The sequence below is a fragment of the Lissotriton vulgaris genome, chromosome 2_1 (genome assembly GCF_964263255.1).
Source record: "Lissotriton vulgaris chromosome 2_1, aLisVul1.2, whole genome shotgun sequence".
In the NCBI taxonomy this organism is placed as follows: domain Eukaryota; kingdom Metazoa; phylum Chordata; class Amphibia; order Caudata; family Salamandridae; genus Lissotriton; species Lissotriton vulgaris.
Window position 1 is genome coordinate 1906657378 of NC_141687.1, and position 18985 is coordinate 1906676362.

General features: G+C 47.1%; 1 long non-coding RNA gene across 3 annotated transcripts in view; it reads right to left on the reverse strand.

Annotated features, from left to right (window-relative positions):
- The window catches only part of LOC147733493 (uncharacterized), a 64895-nt gene extending 47291 nt beyond the window's left edge, over positions 1-17604 (reverse strand). The window contains exons 1-2 of one of the 3 annotated variants that reach the window (XR_015308526.1): positions 16897-17604; positions 16435-16560 (exon numbers count right to left, since the gene is read on the reverse strand). This is a non-coding gene — a long non-coding RNA (uncharacterized LOC147733493). Of the gene's footprint in view, positions 1-16426; positions 16561-16896 lie in introns of all 3 variants that reach the window. The other 2 variants (XR_015308527.1, XR_015308528.1) reach the window with 2 other exon arrangements.
- Between the last annotated feature and the right edge of the window lie 1381 nt (positions 17605-18985).

An 18985-nucleotide genomic window follows, 5' to 3' on the forward strand; every position in this document is an offset into this window, starting at 1 on the left:
GAGAGCCATCGACACTTCTTTCTCCCATTAACCTGCCAAGTGGTCCGTTCACCTCCTGGGTGGATGGTGGTGCCGGGATGTCGGGGCCTGGCCAGGCCCAGGGTTAGGGTCGAGCTGAGGCCACGCGGCCTCGTGGTGCAGTGTCCAAGATGGCGGCCGGGCCGGGCAATGGAGCTGGCAGTGGCCCGGGCCAATGATACAGATATGTCCGGGGGCAGGAGTCCCGTAGGGGACGGTGTGCGGGTTGCTTCTGTGGGTAGCACCTGGAGGGCCGGCGTCCGGGCTCTGTCATGCGGGGAGGGAGCGAGCCCTTCAGGTGGCCTGTCCAACATGCGTCCCCCCCAGCTGAAGGCGGGGAGAGTCACCCATCCTCTTGGGGACTCTCCTCGTCGAGGCGGAAAAAGCGTGACAGGCCATCCGCGTTGGCGTGATCCTGGCCAGGTCGGTGCTCCACAGTGAAGTCCATCCCCTGCAGGGAGATGGACCAGCGCAATAGTTTGGGATTTTCCCCCCGCATCTGCATTAGCCATTGCAGGGGGCGATGATCTGTTTGTACCCGAAAGTGGGTACCGAAGAGGTAGGGCCGGAGCTTCTTGAGGGCCCACACTACTGCGAAGGCCTCCCGCTCGATGGTGCTCCAGCGCTGTTCTCGGGCCAGTAGGCGTCTGCTGATGAAGGCCACTGGTTGGTCCACTCCCTCGGGGTTCAGCTGGGAGAGGACGGCCCCGATGCCATGGTCGGAGGCATCAGTCTGGACGATGAATTCCCGGCTGTAGTCGGGAGCCTGGAGCACCGGGGCGGTGCACATGGCGGCCTTCAGTTTCACGAAGGCCGCTTGACAGTCTGGAGTCCAGTTGACCATGTTGGGGTGTTTCTTGGATGTGAGCTCTGTGAGGGGCCCCACAATACTGCCATAGTCCTTCACAAACCGCCGGTAGTATCCGGTGAGCCCCAAGAAGGCTCGGACCTCGGTTTGCGTTACGGGAGGCTGCCAGGACTGGATGGCAGCGATCTTGAGCTGAAGGGAGGCCACCAGACCGCTTCCCACTTGGTGTCCGAGGTAGGTCACGGACCCTTGGCCAATTTGGCACTTGCTGGCCTTGATTGTGAGGCCGGCCTGTTGGAGGGCCTGCAGGACCTCTCGGAGGTGGCGGAGGTGGTCTGACCAGTGGCGGCTGTACACAGCAATATCGTCCAGGTAGGCGGCGCTGAACTCTTCGAGGCCCGCCAATACCTGGTTCACCAGTCGTTGAAAAGTGGCTGGAGCGTTTTTCATGCCGAATGGCATCACTTTGAAATGGTAGTGGCCATCCGGGGTGGAGAAAGCGGATCGTTCTTGGGCCCTGGGGGTGAGGCCGATCTGCCAGTAGCCCGCTGTCAGGTCGAAGATGCTGAGGTAGCGGGCAGCCCCCATGCGGTCGATCAGTTCATCTGCTCGGGGAACGGGGTGAGCGTCGGTTCGGGTGACAGCGTTCAGACCCCGATAGTCGACGCAGAATCGGAGCTCAGGGGTGGTGCCTGGGGCAGCAGCTTTGGGGACCAGTACGACTGGGCTGGCCCAGGGGCTGTCCGAGGGCTCGATGACTCCGAGGGTGAGCATTTTTGACACTTCTTCTTGGATGCAGGCCCGTACCCGATCTGGTACGCGGTACGCCCGGTGTCTGATAGGGGGACTGTCCCCAGTGTCCACGTCGTGCAAGCACCAGGGGGTGACTCCTGGGGTGAGGGAAAATAGGGTCGCAAATTGCAGCAGGAGGCCCCGACAGTCTTGGCGCTGCTCCGGGGTTAGGGCATCTGAGAGTCGGACCCCGTCTACTGAACCATCTTTTTCCCAGGTCCTCAGTAGGTCAGGGAGGGGCTTGGAGTCTTCTTCCGCTCCACTGTCTGTAGCCATCAGTAGGCTGAGCTCCGAGCGCACGAAGTGGGTTTTGAGTCTGTTGGCGTGGAGGACCCGGAGGGGGTTCCGGGGAGATTCCATGTCGATGAGATAGGTGACGGGGCTCTTGCGCTCGACTACCTTGAAGGGCCCTGTCCACTTGTCCTGCAAGGCACAAGGTTCGGTTGGGGACATCACCCATACTTGCTGGCCAGGTTCGAACTCTATGGAGGAGGCATTCTGATCGTACCATTTCTTCATGTCCTCCTGACTGGCCTCAAGATTAGCTTTGGCTATCTCTCTGAATCGTCTGGTCTGATTGCGTAGGGTCAGGAGGTACTTGTAAACGTCTGGAGGGGTTTTCAGGGGGGGCCATCTGTTGCATTCACAAAAGTACTTAATCAGGCAAGTAGATCCAGTAGACGTTGGTATTCTTAAGTTGGTATTTATTGGTTAAAATAGGTAAAAGGAAGATAAGAAGGAGTAAGGGAGAAGGCCCCACCGGGAGCAGCATCCAGCTGCTCAGCCCACTCAATCAAACTGACCACACATTCAAACCATGCACACAGGAACATTCCAATGACATCACACACACACAGGCTGAGCAGCAGGGAAAGAGATGAACAGGATATAACACCATCTCCCAACCTTCTTTGACTAGGCTGAGGGGCCCTCGAACAGGGTGTCCGTACAAGAGTTCGAAGGGGCTGAAGCCGAGGGACTTTTGGGGGACTTCTCGGTAGGCGAAGAGGAGGCACGGAAGTAGCACATCCCACTGGCGGCGTAGGGGCTCTTCCAACCCCATAATCATTCCCTTGAGGGTGCGGTTGAACCGCTCAACCAGTCCATTTCCTTGAGGGTGATAGGGGGTTGTGAATCGGTAGGTGACCCCGCACTGCTGCCAGAGGGATTTCATATATTTTGAAATAAAGTTCGTGCCCCTGTCGCTGACGACTTCCCGGGGGAAGCCCACCCGGGAGAAGATCCCCATTAAGGCTCGGCCGACCACCGGTGCTGTTACAGTTCGAAGGGGAACAGCCTCGGGATAGCGGGTGGCGTGGTCCACCAGTACCAGGATGAATCCATGCCCTTGTGCTGTTCGGGGGTCCAGGGGCCCCACAATGTCTATTCCCACCCTCTCGAACGGGGTGGTGACAACTGGGAAGGGTTGCAGAGGTGCTTTGAGTTTGCGGCCGCTCTTTCCGCTGGCCTGGCACGTGGGGCAGGATCGGCAGTGGTTGAGGACGTCATTTCTCATTTTGGCCAGTAAAAGTGGGTCACTAGGCGGTTGTAGGTTTTGTCCTGTCCCAAGTGTCCAGCCAGGGGGACATCGTGGGCCAAATTCAACAGGAAGTCTCTAAAGCGGAGGGGCACCACCAACACTCGACTGGCCCCCAACTCCGCGATTCTTTGTTCGCTATACAATAGGTCATTGTCCCAATAGATCCAGTGGGCCCCGGCGGTATTTCCCGCGCTCTGGGCGAGGGCTTGCTGTCGTAGTCCCTCGAGGGAGGGACAGGTCTTTTGCTCTTGACGGAATTGTTCCTGGGTGGGTCCCCCTTCTTGACGCCACTGAGCCAGGTCTGGAAGGTCCGGGGGCTGAGCGAGCCTTTCTTGGGTTAGTTCCGGGGGGTCGGTATGGTCGGCGTCCCCCACTGGAGTGATCGGGGGAGGAGGTGCTGGCCATTCGGGTTCTTCAGGTCGGGGGATGGCGCGGGCGGCCATGGACCGGGTGGTTACGCACGCCCAGTCCGGGAGGCCCAACATCCCCAGGTGCTCTCTTCTTTCCACGGCGGCCCATGGGGAACTCTCGAGATCGTTCCCCAGGAGACAGTCCACGGGGGCATCATCGCGGACCGTCACCTTCAACATGCCGGATACTCCTCCCCATTCGAATGGGACGCAGGCCATCCGACACAGGCTCTCAGAATTGTCGGCTGAACGGACGGGGCAGAGAACGTTCGGCAGGATTTGTTCCGGGGTCACCAGGTGACAGCGGACGGCTGTCACACTGGCCCCCGTGTCACGTAGGGCTTCAGCCTTGCACCCGTTTATGTTCACCCACTGACTGTATTTTCTGGTGTTGGCGGGTAGGGGAGCCCGCGGGATCATGTCTCTTCCCCCTAGGCACGCTAGGACCATGGCGGCCGGTTCCCACTCTGGTTGTTCCTGTTCGTATTCTTCATGTTCTTCGGAGACTTGCTCTTCTCCTAGGGCGGCGGCAGCTATCTGGTGGGGCCCTGGAGTCTGGTTCTTTGGGCAGTTCGGATCATTGGCGTAGTGGCCGACTCGCTGGCATCGGTGACAAGTGACACTGGCTCGGAACCCCGGGCGCATCGGGGGGTTGCCCCCGCCGGGGGTGGGGTGCTGGTAGCGGGAGCGGCCGGGACGGCGTCTTTCCCCCAGCCCTGGCCTCCTCGGGGACGGTGATGGCCTTGGCTGTTCCTGTTCTGTTCGTTAGGTCCACCCCGGCTCACTCGGGTGCTCTCCCATCGGTAAGCCTCGGCGGCGAGCTGCCGTGGATCAGTCAATTTACTGTCGAGGAGGTGCTGCCTGAGCTCGACGAAGCAGTTGTTGGAGAGGTGCTCCCACACGATGAGGTTAAAAAGTTGCACGTAGGTCGTTACGCGGCTCCCCTTGATCCATCCCTCGAAGGCGCGGCTGAAATAGTTCACATATTCCACCCAAGTTGTACCCGGGATTCGGGTGCAGTCGCGGAACCTCTGGCGGTACCTCTCGGGTGTAAGCCCATATCGAGTGAGGAGGGCGGCCTTCATGTGGTCATAGGACGTCATTTGATGGTCCGGGAGCTGTAACAGGGCATCGCGGCCTTCATTGACGAACCTCCCCCATAGCCCGGCTCCCCAGTCACTTCGATCAATCCGGTGGGAGGTCATGGCGATCTCGTAGGCCTTGAACCACTGTTGTATGTCGTCGTTTCGGAAATACTCTCGGACGACATCTTTGGGGATGTGGACCTTTGGTTCTGTAACTCCTGGGGTGCGCGGTTGCTCGGGCACCCCCAGGTCTTTGGTTTGCTTCCGTAGTTCTATCTCTGCCAGTTTGCGCTCGTGTTCGTATGCCAGTCTCTTTTCTTCGAGTTCTCTTTGTCTTTGCTTTTCTTCCCGCTCTTCTCGGAGCCGTAGGTGTTCTAAGTTCAGTTTTTGTTCCGCTAGTTTTAGCTCACCGTCCATCTTGAGCCGTACCATCTCTAATTCGTGTAGTCGGTTTCTTTCTCTTTCTTGGATCTCTTCCTGTGAGAGACCCGTTCTCCGTTCTTCGGGAGAAGAGGTGTTGATCTCTGATGCTGCAATGTTTTGGTCCGGGGGTCTGACGGCCCCGGTTTCCGCCCAAGACTCGATGGCGTGCTTGAAATCGTCTTTCGTGCTCAGACCGGTGGTAGCAATGCCTAGTTCGATGCAAAATTGTTTTAACTCACGATGGCTGTACTCTTCCAATTTCTCCATCTGGAATTTTTCTGTGCTCTCTTTGGTTGTCATTGTGGTTTAGTCATGGGGTGAGTCACTCTCTGTGCGTACGTGTTGATTCGGTTCCCACCGCTGCCACCAATGTTAGACGGGACCTGGAGGGTCGGCCGAGGACAAGGGGAGAGGTCTCCGGGGAGAGCTGTCTCCAGCGATCGTACAGACCAGTAACTTCCCCCCCACAGATGGACACCACACAAGGATAAGGTTTAACGTTCTTTATAAGCAATCTTGAAGTACGGTAGAATGGTACAAGGAGGTCAGGACTCAGGGGTCCCCTCGATTCTAGTCTCTTGGTTGGGGAAGGAGGGTAGCGGGACAGTCTTGTTACCAATCTGGTAGTTACGCTGAGATGATGGGTAGCTCACAATCCTCGAGCTTGATGTTCTAGGAGGATGGGCCGCGGCAGCGCCAGCAGGTCCCGAGAAGATCGTAGGTGGCAACGGTCCGCGGCAGCGCCAGCAGGTCCCGACGAAGATGGTAGTTACAACGGGCCGCGGCAGCGCCAGCAGGTCCCGACGAGGATGAAGGTTGCAGAGGGCCGCGGCAGCGCCAGCGGCAGGACGACAGTTCACAAGGCAGGGCTGCGGCAGCGCCAGCAGTCCGTCAAGGGTGAGTTCTTCACGGTGTCTCTCGACTCCAGGATACAACTGCCTTCCTGCTCTGGAGCTGCCCCAGTTATAGGTCTGGCGCCCTTTGATGTCCGGACCCTCGCACTTGGAGGTCGGGAGGTCCGGGATGAGGGAGTCCAGACACCCAGCAGGGGGGTGGAGCCAGCGCCCGGGGAGGCTGGGGGCGATCGGCACCTGGCGGGGGAGAGCCATCGACACTTCTTTCTCCCATTAACCTGCCAAGTGGTCCGTTCACCTCCTGGGTGGATGGTGGTGCCGGGATGTCGGGGCCTGGCCAGGCCCAGGGTTAGGGTCGAGCTGAGGCCACGCGGCCTCGTGGTGCAGTGTCCAAGATGGCGGCCGGGCCGGGCAATGGAGCTGGCAGTGGCCCGGGCCAATGATACAGATATGTCCGGGAGCAGGAGTCCCGTAGGGGACGGTGTGCGGGTTGCTTCTGTGGGTAGCACCTGGAGGGCCGGCGTCCGGGCTCTGTCATGCGGGGAGGGAGCGAGCCCTTCAGGTGGCCTGTCCAACATCGACCCTAACAAATGGTCACATGTTGGGCAGAGAGGGTGCTCAGGGGCATGCGCTGAAGGTTCCCATGCACTCCTTCCTCAAGACGGCCAGCTGACGTCCTCACACTGGGGAAGTAGAACAGAGGACGTCAACAGGTCCTTACCACCAGAAGTTAAACCCAAGACTTCGTGGCTATTGTGTTTTCAATATTAAAAAGGTAATAATCTAAAATAAGATTTCATAAATGTTTATTTATTCTGATCACATATAACACTTTTGTCGATATTGAAGTGAGTTTATTTTAATTTGAAAAGATAATGTTGAGTGCCTCTACTCGTCATCTCCCTTCAAAAGAAATCTATTTGATATCCACTGGATATTATCCAGGCCTCATAATTGAAAGGAGTGAAACAATAAAAACAACATAGTGACAAGCTTTCTAGTAAAGACAGTAACCCGCTATGTCAAATAGATGTATATTTGTACTGCTTGGCGAGTAGAAATAAAAGCGACCAGAGCAAGAATTATTTATAAAATGTGCCCAATGCTCAAAGGCAAAAAGTATGGTGAAACATATATCCTTTTTGGTCTCTGGATTTCAATGAGGTTGAAAGTAAAGAGAAAGGCATACTGCTGACTTTTACTGGTAGAATGTGTCATAAAAAGTGCAAATCTGGTTTTAATTATGAAACTTATAATACAACACACATTTTTCCATCCATATAAACGTTAATTTCGACCTATAAGGCTGCTTAGTAGCGAACACTTCATTTGAAATCGTAATATATTTTTGAAACCCTCGTAACGTGTTGAACTATTTAAAAAAATTGATATGTTCCAACTTGTCTTCAAGTCGACAGTTAAGCAAAGACTGTACAGTTTCAGAAAGTAACAGGATTGAATATTATCCCATATGGTTTGTCCAAAGAGAACACTTTTTATGTGCAGCAAAAGGATCTGATGGCACTGGTATTTATGCCAAAGGACAAAGGAGAACAATCACTGTTCAGGCAGTGTCATGCGTTAGTGCACATAGGACAGGTGTATAATCATATAATCACCGTGAAGCACAGAAAGAACCTTCTATCTCCACTTGAGAGCCCGCCATTTTGTACATAGGAGCATCAAAGAAGTACACATTGAATCTGCGATGTTGTGCCTAACAAAATGACAGGAAAACGCAGGCAGGAACACCCAGCACGTATGATCAATTCTCTGCCTTTTTCTGTGGGACCCGAGCAGACAGCTCTGGTACACTTACCAGAATGGCACAATATAGTCTACCTTCAAATATCGCTCAAAGGATGTGGTTTACTTTTGTGAGTTCTGCTCCCTCAAAACCGTTTCAGGCTAGTATTAGCACAATAGGCTCACTCGTTTTTCAATGCACTACCAAGCTTGTCAAGGCCTCCAGACAACACAAGCTATGCATCTGTGTCATGAGACACTACGTCTTGCCCCAACACGCTCCCAGGAGGCATTTTTATATCCTTTTGTCTCTTATTTCACAAGGTCTTTATTGGCTGCCCGCGAGGAAGTGATACCAGTGCAACGAAAAAGGCACGATTACGGCCCAATGGCTAAGCAGCCCTTATAAAATGAGGCCCCGAGTACTACTGAGGAAAATCAAAGTGAATTGGTAGGTGGGCAACTCTGTTCGCGTTCAGAGCTCTTAAAAAGCTACACTGGTAGTTATGTTAGCCATTTTATAGAGCGTGTAGCTACCCAGAACGGTCTTCCCTGTGCTAACAGGATGAGAGTGTCCGGACAATGCACTGAACTATCTAGAAAGAAGAGTTTTTAATTGCTTCCTGAATCTTAGCAAGTTGTTGCTTGATTCTGAGCAGGACAGGCAGAGAATTCCTTAGCTTGCCAGTCAGGTAAGCAAATGAGCGTCCCCCACTTCTTGCTCTCTTGATTTTAAGGACAGCGAGAAGAGAGCCTTGTACGATCTTATTACTCTGAGTCTGGGGGCTGTATATGGGATGATAAAGTGCTGAAGGATATGCGGACCGGATGAGTATTTTATCTTATGGGCAATGCATAGGGTCTTAAATTCCATTCTCTAGTTAATGGGAAGCCAATGGATTTGTGCGAGGGTCAGACGTAGCGAGTACATTTTGGGAATGCCCAATAGAGCTCGCATCACAGCATTTTGGGTGACCTGCAATTTCTTTTGGAGACAAGCTGGACTGCTCAGATAAAGAAAACTGCCATAATCCACACGAGAAATTGTGAGACCTTGGACAACTGTCCTTCGACATTCTAAGAAAAGCCATTTAAGCGTTTTCATAAGGGCTCTCAAAAGGTCAACGCATGAGCCTGCCACTTTCTTTGCTTGAGGCCATAGTCAAATCTTTATCCAAGGCTCTCGACTTCTGCCTTATGAAGCAGGTTTTGTTGCGTTACCTTTTTTCCTTCACAGTACGCAGTAATCACATTTTGTTATGTGTAGCAAAGTCACAATTAGACCAGGCTTAATATTATGGTTGCTTATTTAGAATATAATTTTTCAATTCCCTTCTGCTAAAATACATCCTTTTCAATACTTCGCAACCCTCATAGATCTTCCAAATTTTCGCCCTGTAGGATCTGAGCTAGTAAAACGTATGCACTAAAAGCATACAAGGCAACATTTCTTAACACCTGGAAAGGAAATTTGGAGGGAAGAAAAAGGGGAAATTAATTTACCCATTTACAAAGTATCCTTGCTGCCAACTGATGATAATAAACATCTTGATGGCAATGAAAAACACTGTGTACTACGTCTCATTCCTAGCCCTCAAAACGCAACTGGGAAGCCCGATAGTTGTATGAAAATGATGTCCTGATTTTATCATGCCATTGTAATGTAAAGAAGACTTGCTCTTTTTTAAGAGAAAGCATGAGAGAACTGTCACATGCTGTCCTCCGATGTCCTGAAGGGATTGTTAATTTCTGCTGGTCCTCTTGGCACTGAAAGTGATAGGAAACTGTTCTTTCTGCTGAAGCACTGTTTTCTTCCTGGTACCAGAGACATTTCTTCCAGGGAAGCAGTTAGCATAGAACAAGTTCAATTCAGAGCATACATTTAAGTCATACTTTTACAGAAATAAATGCATGGCTTTCCACAAACGATCAATGCACAGGAACAATGATTCGTTCACAGTTTCAGCAAGTCTGTGTCTACTATTCCACCACTTACTTCCAAACCTGAAGCATAGCCATCAACTAACTCCATTTCACGAGGGCCACCTTCAAAAGCAGTACTTTTGTTTTTGTCAACTTGCTTTTGTATTCTGTACCACGTAGTTTAGGTTTCCTCACTGCATTTGCCGATTATTCCTAGCATGAAGAGTGGCTAGCTAAAACCAACAGGAACCAAGTGACCGTAATTACAGTTGGCAGCAATGTTTTCACCATGAATTTAATAAAGAGTGGTAATTTCTGTGCTTCATTCAAACGTCTGTTTTTTGTTTATGCCGAATAGTCCCCTCTCCTTTTTGCCTTGCTACTTTGTGTGCCCTACTTGCAAGGTCAGTTAAATACCTTATGTCACCAGTGTGAACTGGGAGTCAATTCCCTACTCCTGGGCTTTCTTCTAGCAACCTATTGCATTCTAGGAGTTTTACTCCTGGTTCACTGCATCTCACCCAATTGACTAAGCCACTTGAAAACAATTAGCTTAACAAAACCAAAAGGCAGGACTGTAACATGTTGTTCCTGCTGACAAGGAGGTATCCGGAAACCATAATTATTCACATTCCCAAATTATTTTAAGGATAATATCAATAAACACTAGAGTGATTCCATTGGGGGTTTACAAAGCGTAGAATCCTACATTTTAACATCCAAAAAACACTTAATACATAAGTTTATAACTAAGAAGTGCATTTTACAGGATGAGAAGAGGCCCATTAGCAGAGATTTACTGAAACCCTGGGATCTTGGGCAATCTACTATGCAACTATGCAACGAGTGGACTCAGGAAGTGGGAAAATCAAAATAAGCCCAAATCCTCATGACATTCACATTTCCTCCCCCTAATATGCCAATCAAATGGAGCCCCATTAACATAAAAGGCGTTCGAAATATTAAGTAGTTAAAACGGAATCGAGTCAATGGGGATAACCTAAAGTGACCAGTGACTGACCAAGGAATTGCTTCTATAATCTAATTTACCAAAAACACAAATGCTTACATACATATCCCAGGCCACAACAGTTTCTTCTTCCATTGATGTACTCAAAAATGAAAACTTCAAAGCAGCATCTGTGCAACGGAAAACAATAATAATAGTCCAAGTGGCCCACATGCTTCGCTTCCCGGCCCAACGAAATCCAGTACGTATCCTAAACTATGTTTCTAAGTGCCACTTGAACTGAACTCAAACGTATTTTTCTCCGGCTAGCAGAGCAAACTTTAGGACCTGGGAGGAGCGATGGGAGAGGCTTCAACTAGCGCCCTTCTGTCTACGTTAGTTACCACGCCTGGGCTCTGCTTCCGATGACTCTTGGGGTGGAACCTACGCTGTTGCCATGTAAGCGAGCAGCCAATCCGGTCTCAGTGAAACAGTAGATTGTCCTTTGAACTTCCTCTTAGCATTTCCTGATAATTTCTCGGTACACACTCTCGCTCGGAAGCACTTTGCCTAAATGATTAATGTCAGAAAGCCATTTTGTGACATAATGGGCTAATGTATCCTTACACTTTGCCAGATCTGTAAACCTATTTCGTGTACAAGAAACAAGTAGAATCCGCAAGTTTTTCAACCAATCAAAAGAAAACTAGCAGGCAAAATAAGAGTCTTTCTTTTTGACAAACGAGAGCCATCTGCTAGCGATCAATCCCACAAAATGGCTGCTTTATAAAAGGCAAAAATGGTGTCTTTAGCAAATACTGTAGTAAAAGAGAAAAAAATATAGCGTGGAGAATTGCAAAATAATCAATTGTTAAATGTTGGGCTACTGATTTTTTTACATCAAATAATTCAGAAACCCACTACATACGGATTTATAAAACCTGCAAGACATTCAATTATCAGTTTCCAGCAGCAGAACTTCCTTAAAATTCAAGGGGTGATATTTTAGAAACATGATTTGGGCTTCGCATAGAGCTTTTATTTGGTCACTTGTATTCAAATTTCCCTTCACAAGGGTGGATTTTGAGCTGTTTAAGGAAGACAAGTAAATTAGGCATATAATGTGCGGTCAAGGCTGTGGGTGGAAGTTTTACATGTAATATTTTGAACCATTTACTTACATCTTTTTGAAAAGTTACAGTGCTTTGCAAGTTAATTGCACCTAGTCTTTTAAGTGGTGAATGGGGGAGGGCACATGAAATACACACACGTTGTGCCAAAATAAGTTATCCACCCCATGTCAACACCAGTCACATTGCTCGTTTTGCATTACACATAAATCACAGAAATGGTAATTGTTCCAAATAAAAGGTGTTATCACCCAGTTCAAACAAAAACATCACAGTCAATCTGAAAAATTACAGAAAGAAATGTAGATATAGAACTGTAGCGAACAGCAGAGAACTGTTTCCTACACCAAGCCTCATCTTGGTGATCTGAATACTTGTTAGCAAGTAAATTCAACTGCCTTGTGTCTTCTAATTCTACCTCTTAATTAAGGGGGTGATCTCAATGTCACCAAAGGCCAAATTTTTCCAGTCCATGACTTTGATTAAGCAATCCCACACATGGCAGAAGGCAATCTCACACATGGTAGTAGTCTTAACTTCACTTAACTCAATTTGCACTACAAGACCGAAATACACACAATGAGTGATTGGTAAAAGATAAGCAATGGGTTGGAAACATTGTACCATCATAAATTCTGCAACAATCAACCAAACACCCTCTGAGCACTGCACAAATCTTCCACAGCAAAGGTACTGAGAATATTGTCATATAGAATGCAACAAAGAGAGGCTTTGCTTTGAGCACATTTGCTAACTGTCACAGAAACGCACAAGTTGGAGTGTTTTGTGTAACCAGAAAACATAGCATAGTGGATAGGGCATGCAACAGTACCTGGAAAAAGATTGGCAACGCCTTGCAACTGTGCAGATAAATTTGGTGCAAGGAGTTCAAATATTAAACAAAGGGTGTTACACAAAATAACCCTACAAGTTGATCAAAAGAAGAGTTAATACCTGAAGGTCATGCAAGTCAGGTCAACCTCCACGCAGGTTCAATAGATAAGAGATTTGTATAGAGATTAAAAACGAGTTGGGAGGGCCCATGAGAGTGCAAAAAGAAATATAACCGGTGTAATACGACCGAAGTGCCTCCAATACAGAGGCATCAAGTTTCAACCTCAAAAATGAAAATGAGGTAAGAAACGCATTTTGCGACGGGTCACTTGTTGTGCACTTACTTTGTGGGCCATTACATAGCTATACACAACAGCAGCCCAACAACTGGATTCCAAAGGATGGAAAAGGCTTGACCTGAATGTTAACAGGTAAGACAACCGGAACGCGGATAATCATTTATGCTATGCAGCTGTACACAGCCTGCACACAAAGAAACAAGTTATTACTTCAGATGCTCGTTGATTAACATTCAACAAAAATATGAAAAGCACTAATATATTCCAATAGACGCCCAAATGCAGACATCCCATTAGATAATGTATAGTATGATCCTATATCATACTTAGGACTGTTAAAATGTCATTTTAGTTTCTAGACCGTTTTACTTTCGCGTTCTTTATTGATTAAATATGTAATGCCAACAAATCTAAAACATCATCCACAGCTAACGCAAACATGCTTAGAACAAGGTAGCGTGAAATGCAACAGGAAGCATGTTACCAGATCGGCAAAAATAAGTGTCAATTTAATGAACTATTTTTATGACTTCACTAAGGGGAGAAAACTGAAAATTAACAACTCCAAGACTTACATTATGGCCTGTGGCAAACGGATGAAACTTTCCAAGCCGTTTCATTTTAATAATCACAAAATTGAGGTGGTGTACAGATTTTGTTACCTTGGAGTAACATTTAATAACAGAGGGACTTGGGCACCTGAGATTTCAAACGTGAATGCTAGGATGGGCAAAAGCTCCTCTGGAGTTTTTCGCTTTGCATCTAAGCTAGGTAGTCGCCGCATACCAGACATGTTAAATATCTATAGGCATAGATGTGTATCTATTGCTCTATATGGTTCTGGTATATGGGGCTATTGTAAGCACAGGGAACTACAAGTCACCGAGAATCGGTTCCTTAAAAGACTCCTTTGTTTACCCTCCTCGGCATCCAATGAACTGTGCCGTAGCGAGTTGGGCATGAACCATCTTACAGACCTAATGGGAATGAGACCTTTAATGGTCTGGAGGTCAATCTGGGTTAAACATGAGACTGATTTTACCAGGCGGATTATTTTAGATTGTCTCAATTTGGACAACGCCCGCAAGATTCCCTGGTTAAATTACGTTTCATCTTCCTATAGTGAAATCTTTAACCTGGACCTTGTTAATGACCACCATAGTGCTGTTATTGTACCAAAAAAGGAACTCAAAAATGTCTTTATTGGGACCAAATCTAACTTGCGCAGGGCGAAATGCAGCCTCATGTCAACTCATGTATTTTATTATTCTAATATGTTGGAAAACAGGGGCATGCCTATGTACCTTAAAACTATTACCAAGCAATCGCACCAGTTTGTTCTCACGAGGTTGAGACTTGGTATTGTACGTAATCTAGTGGCTTTTCCAGTGATGAAAATGTATAGCCAATACCCCTACCCCTGTGATGGCCTATCCAGGCAAAGCACTTTGCACTTTATGCTTATTTGCCCTCTTTATATGCACCTTCGTCGTTATTATCCCAGACCTGTTTTTAAGAAATATTCTGTGTATACTACAGCCCAAGCATTGAAACTGTTATTTGCACTTGATACCATAGATATCTGTTTTTTTACTGATACCTTTTTACTTAAAGCTGTTTCACATTAGAAAAGCCTGGTGTTTTAATCCTTTTATTGATGAGTTGTTTTCTCCACTGAAATGTCTGTAGGCTGTGTTTTATATATTGTATGCTTTTGTGATTGTTTTTAATAATCGAACAAAGCCTTGAAATAAATAGTGTCACACCAGAGAAAATAAAAGGGCAAAACTAGTCTGGACCATTGCAGAGGCATTCAAAGATGAACTCTGCGTTACTACAAATTGACAAAATGTTTTGCGAACAGTAACTTGTCCTCCGCAACTTATTTTTAATTCATTGGGATTAAAAAAAGAATCCCCTTGATAGCTTTACAATACTCAGTATAATAATTAAGTATTTGCGTAGCCCACTGGTTCCCTTGCCTGTGTGGGTGAAAAACTTCAAGCAATTAGCCAATATAAAATAAAAATCCACGGCACCAATGTACAAAAAGCTCTGGAAAAAACAAAGCTCCACTGGTGAGAAGCAGATACTCTGTGCAAAACCACAGTATCTAAAACAAATATTTCAGCTAGTTGTAAATGAGGATATAAGCTCTGTGCAACCGGAGTGGCGTTTACAGACATCACTACCGCATTCTGGTTACAATACATGCGCCAGGTTTAATTTGAATAAGTAAATGTAAAAGCTTAAAAATACACAAATGGTGCAATGCAGTAGTGTCAGAAAGGAGAAGGTCATATCAGCGCAAGCCTAACACCCCCAGATCCAGGACTTTCCCCAGAAAGCCGGCAATTATGTATTTAAATTACCTAAGTGTTAAAGATTTTTTTTTTATCTGTAAAACACGCAAAAGGCATGAAACCCACCGACTAATAAACATATAGTAAAGGTCAAGACTGCTATCCCTGTAGATGCAAGATCAGATTGTACCCAGGGCCTGATCGCACTTCAGCCCAGCAGATACAGGTCAGGCGGCTGAGCCCATAAAACACTAGTCCCAGCAAAAGATTGTGAGCCAAACTCGGTGCTTGTATTGAGAAAGAATACAAGGTAACAGCGGAAGTAAGGGACAAAGAAGCCAATCGAGAACAAGTAAGAGAAATACAGATGCAGTGACAGACGGAGCAACAGGCAAATAGATATTAGTTGCAGAGATAGAGGCAGCGATACTGATTTTGTCTGTCTTTATCGCTTCCTAACTCCCTCCCACCGGTCTCCATCTGTATTTGCCTTTCTCTTGTTGTTTTTCCTCTCCGTCCCTCTACTTCGCCCCTCCCCCCCCCCGTCTTATTCTGCCTCTCTTCCTCCCTATTTTTCTCCGTTTCTCTGTTCTTCCGTGTCTCTTCTCTCCCTTTACATGCGTTTCTTTCTCTGAGTCTGTTTTTCCGTCTCTTTAAGCCGTCTTCCTTTTCTATCTCTCTACCTATATTTCCGTGTCTCCATATCTATATGGTTCTTTTGCTTGCCTTTTTCTGCCTCTCCCTCTTTTCCTGACTTTCTTTCTACTTCCAGGTCTGTCCCCGTCTTATTCCGCATGTCTTTCCCCATCATCATGGCTTTCCCTGATTTTGCATCTCCTACCTTTCTCTCGCTAGGTCTCTCTCTTCCAGCTCCTGCATTCCCCGTACTGGGCAATTCGACTTTCTTACAGTCTTGGGCGAAGTGCAAATGTTCATGTGCTCAGTTACATGCAGGCTAAAAAGCTTTACTGTCAAATTCCCTAGCCTTTCAAAGGTTAGTAGAAACAGATTGAATACATCTGGCTGTGAAATGCTGTTAATAGCATGGGACATTTATACTAATGCCTGCTCTGTCAAGTGATCGGCTGACTCTACGGGAACAAAAACATGTATTTGGGAGCTTTCTTTCCCCAGCATGGGGAGTTAGACACTTCGTTTAGTAAAATAGGGAGTGGCATTGATCAAGGTCATCCACTGCAAAGGTCTGAAAATGCAATATAAAGGGTTTTAACAATAACTGAAGTGTGTGGTTACGAATGTAAACAACATGTTCAGATGCAAACACTCTTTTTAGAAGAATTTTGAAACAAACCTCCATACCTCGAAGAGATCCCACAGACGGTGCCCTCTTCTTCCTCCGGTTTGTCACCCTCTCGCATCATCTTCGGATCCTTTTGACATAGGTGGGAAATTCCACTGCTACGAAAGGGGTGCTCGCGCATTTTACTGTCAAAAGTTGAAAGAAATGTGAGGTGTCCCGACTACACCGTTAGCCGTCAATGCACATCCAAAGAAAGAAAAGAACTAGCACAGACGCTATGCCAAGGCTAGTACAAAGCAACGATGTTTTTTTCACGCGGAAAATAACAGACATGTACTTTTAAACAAAATACGAACATATTTACCCTGTCAAAGCTAAGCAGGATACAAATTAAAAGTTTTCAAAACAGAAACAATGTAAATACAATTAAATGTAAAGATTGCGTCATTATGAACATAATCGAAAATATAAGGGGAAACGGGGAGGAAACGTTTATGGAAACAAATTCAACTGTTACATACCAAATTAATGCGCGGCCGATGTTAATATGATCTTTCGTTGACAACGGAAGTGAAAACCTTAAAATCCACTAAAACGTTTAAATTCAAAATGTTTTGGAGTATTTTTAGTATTGGAAAAATAAAACGGAGTAATGTACTGAACAGTGAGCACAGGCGAGGAACAATGGACACAAAGGGTATTCCCGAGATGGAAGGGCTCTTCATCGAAGCGCACAAAAATGGAGGTGCGCCATGGCTTCCGAGCTGGGAAAAACAACGAGCTCTCCCTTCTCCGTCGTGTCTTCTCACAGAGCACGGAAACTACCATCGAAAAAACGCGATTTTGACATCAAATTCCACTGAAGGAGCACCCCAATAAGCTTATGTCAGTGTCCAGGGGAGATGGGACCCCCTTACGCCGCCTCAGAATAGGGTAACGTTGATCCAAGTGGGAGAATAAAAACACTGGAAACTGCTGCTCTGTCCAAAGCACAGCCGCCATGAAGAGCTCCTTCCCAGCTCTGAGAGCCCTGCCTCTGATTGACACTCTCTCCATTTACCCCACAACTCAGGTGATGTGCCATAGACCCACCCCTTCCCTTCCCTCTAAAACGGAGGCAGGAAAAGGACCCCCGCTCCCCCCTCCACAATCCACGTGGTACATACACAAAGAACCCCAACAACTGAAAGGGAGACACCAAACTAAACATTTTGTATTGCACTTTTATCAGCTGGTGGAAGCGATGTGGCTTAACGGATAGAGCTGCCGTCTATGGAGCGGACAAACAAGGTTCGAATCCCAGCTTCGAGCATAAATAAAACCTTCTAAAACATTCTGTGATTCTAGGCACTCGAGTGCGCTGTTTACCCTTGAGCCCTTGAGATAAGTGCGCGCTAAAGTGAACTCCAAAACAGAATCCATATATACAGAGTTTGGCTTTCAATTGTGATGACGTTAACAGTGGATAGGAAGTAATGCAATTGAAAAAATAAAATGTTACTTGGGCTTGCAGTAAAGTCCGATAGAGAATAGAGGGGACAAGCTATAGGAATACATTTGTGGTGGTTTTATTTATGCTGCTACTGTAAGACTGAAACAAGCATTTGCAATGCAATAGGTCTCGCATTAGGAAAGTTTGAGCTATTGGTCTTGTAAATTACACATTTTTTATTTATGTGTTGGTTTTGAATATAGAAATTAATAGCTTTGTCATTTACAATGCCAATACTTTTAACTTTTGCAAATGTGACACCTATACCATTTGTAATGCAACATGTTTTGTATTTACATGACTTAGATGTATTGATATTACGAATAACAATGTCTTTTAATTTCTTTAAATAATTAATTTTTAAATAAAAGTTATTGTAATTTACAATGGCAATAGCTTAAACTTTTGTAAATAACTTTTGAGAAGATTATGTTCAGTGTATTTTATTGTGATGAAAATCCAAGAACAGAAGTGAAATATTAATTTTTTTTTGTGCCATTTGTAATAAAGCTTGAAACATTGAGAAAACATATTTGAACCAGTTGTTGTTGAATGGTTGCACAGATTGCTACTGTGGTGGCGCTGAGTTATGTTGTGGTGGCGACGAGTGATGCTGTGGAAATCAGTGATGCTGTTGTAGCACATAGTGATGCTGTGGTGCCCCTGAGTGATGCTGTGGTGGTGCGATAGATAGATAGAGTGAGGGCGATAGATAGCTAGAGAGAGGGCGAAAGATGGATAGAGTGAGGGCGATAGATAGAGTGAGGGTGATAAATAGATGTGTGTGGTTGTGTGTGTGTGTGTGTGTGTGTGTGTGTGTGGTTGTGTGGGTGTGTAGTTGTGTGGGTGTGGTTGGGTGTGTGGTTGGGTGTGTATATGGGGAGGCATTTTCACACCAAAAGGATTGCGGAGGGGGTCGCACGCTACATCCGAGGTCCCTGGCAGCGCTGGGTCCCTGAGGCTGTGTGTTCACCTGTCGCCGAGTAGCTTCCATCACTCGGCCAAGGACAGGGGAGAACTACAGCTCCCAGCCTGCCCTGCACCAGAACCACGCCCACTTCCGGCGGAGCGCGCCCGGAGGCGCTGAAAAGCAGAGAGCTCCCACTGAGGAGCGGGAG